The sequence below is a fragment of the Odocoileus virginianus genome, chromosome 25 (genome assembly GCF_023699985.2).
Source record: "Odocoileus virginianus isolate 20LAN1187 ecotype Illinois chromosome 25, Ovbor_1.2, whole genome shotgun sequence".
Taxonomy (NCBI): Eukaryota; Metazoa; Chordata; class Mammalia; order Artiodactyla; family Cervidae; genus Odocoileus; species Odocoileus virginianus.
This window is the reverse complement of record NC_069698.1, coordinates 4,656,448-4,658,649: the sequence shown is the minus strand read 5'-3', so window position 1 is coordinate 4,658,649 and position 2,202 is coordinate 4,656,448.

Genomic DNA, 2,202 nt, shown 5'->3' with positions numbered 1-2,202 from the left:
AATGTCAGCTGTCCAGCTGTTTTCTCGACTCAACAGAGGTCATGAAGATTGCCTCTCTAGCTGCCCTCAGCGCTCCAGCAACCACACCTCCGTCAGAAGGACTCTTCATTTCCATACTCTCCTGAAAAAGCAAGGCCAGCAACCATGGTCCTTAATCCTGAAGAAGATTTCCTGCTATTTTGTAGGCTAGCTGCAACTTAATTAGCCTTGACATTGATTAAGGAAGCCGTTCTCTTGGGCTTTGTGACACTTGGCCTCACCTCCCAGCTAGCTAGCCTGGGATGTGGAGGGGCTATGATCTGGCCTCATCTCCTCGGTTGTATTTCTGACTCTGCATTTACCTCTCAATCCTTAAAAGAAGATTAATTCTGCAAAAAGAGGTTAAACAGCATTACCTCCCACCTTTCAAATGCTGCTTGGCGGCTTTATCCATTCTTCATGGCTCTGGGACCACTGACAAGTTTAGTGACTCTAAGAAGAGCGGCGAAGTTAGAGATGGGCCCTCAGCAAACTTTCAGTGTGTCCTGATTGGCTTAACATGATTTACTTGAGCCATATGGACTTTACCAACCCTACTCACTCTGTTTTCCACTGAGATTGTTACTAAGTGGCAGGTATCATAGTAGGTACTCAGTATATAGTTATGAACAAGAGAGAAATGTGAAGAAGATGGTGGGCTGTTGACTGATAGAATCAGAAGAAGGATCAAGTCTATTTATTATGTAATAAACCCAGTGGGTATTCAAACTTCTCAGTACATTTACTGTCTTTAACAACGAGGAGCTATGATCAGGCAGGCACTGATTTCAAAGCTGTTGACCCTTTCACCTGCCTTTAATTAAGAGCCACAAGTAGTAATTTTGGCCCAAGTGCAAAGAGTACAACAGTACTTAAATCACTAGTACAGGGGAAAAAAGAGGTAAGGGGGAGGGACCCTAAAGGCATTAGTAAGCTCTGGAATCTCAATCTTTGACTTCCTACTCCATCATCACAGCTAGTACCAAGGGAGCTGGCCCAGGGCCCAAGGCTAATTTGCCACCTAGACTAGAGATGCAGGGGAGGCCAAGTAAGGAGTGGCTTAAAAATTTGTACAACATTTAAAAAGCATTATTTAAAATATAGGAGCCCTTTCTTTGTCAGGGACTTGAGTAAAGGCCTTGTTATCCCACTCAAGATTGGGGTTCTGAATTTTTTTTTTTTTTTTGTAGTAACAACAGATAACATGAGGTCTACCTGCTTACCTTCTTTAATTTGTTATATGTACAATAAAGTATTGCTAACCATAATTATGGAGAAGGAAATGGCAACCCACTCCAGTGTTCTTGCTTGAAGAATTCCATGGACGAGGAGCCTGGTGGGCTACAGTCCACGGGTCACAAAGAGCCGGAGAAGACTGAGCGACTCCCACACGCACAACCATAACTGCAGTGCTGCACTACAGATCTCGAGGACTTACTCATTTTACATGACTGAAACTCCATACCCACTGACCAGCAGCTCCACACTTCCCCTCTCCCTCGGCCCCTGGCAACCACCACACTACCCTGTTTCTATGACTTTGACTAAAGATATCTTTGAGTGGAATCACAAAGTATTTGCCCTTCTCTAACTGGCTTATTTCACTTAGCATAATGTCTGGGTTTATTCATGTTGTCATACATGGTAGGTGGATTCTGCCAGGGAGATTTTCATAAAGAAAAACAACAGAAGACAGCTATCTTTTATTTGCAGCAATTTACTCTCAGTTTCTCTGAGCATTAACTACTTAATTGGTAAGGAATGATACTGTCTTTGGGGCTTCTCTCTAAATTTCTTCCTGGCCCTTCACAGTATATTGAATAATATTTGAATGCAGCTTCATAACTTACAAAGGATTTTAACATTCAGAAATAAAGCAGAGATAATGCAGATAACGCACCATTTCATAGATGACGAGATGAAGGCTCAGCAAAGTAGTTACCCATGGACAGAGGAGCCTGGTGGGCTACACTCCATGGGGTTGCAAAGAGTCGGACACGACTGAGGTGACTGAGCATGCACGCATGCAACCCAGGTCAACCTACAAATTCCAGCTTCTTCTCAACTATACCCGAAAGCCTGTTATGCTCTTTAATTTTAACTTCAGGTGTGCCTATTGCTTAAAAAGTAAACTCTTACGTGAGCAACTATGAGTCAAGACTTTACAAGTAGTATAAATAAAAT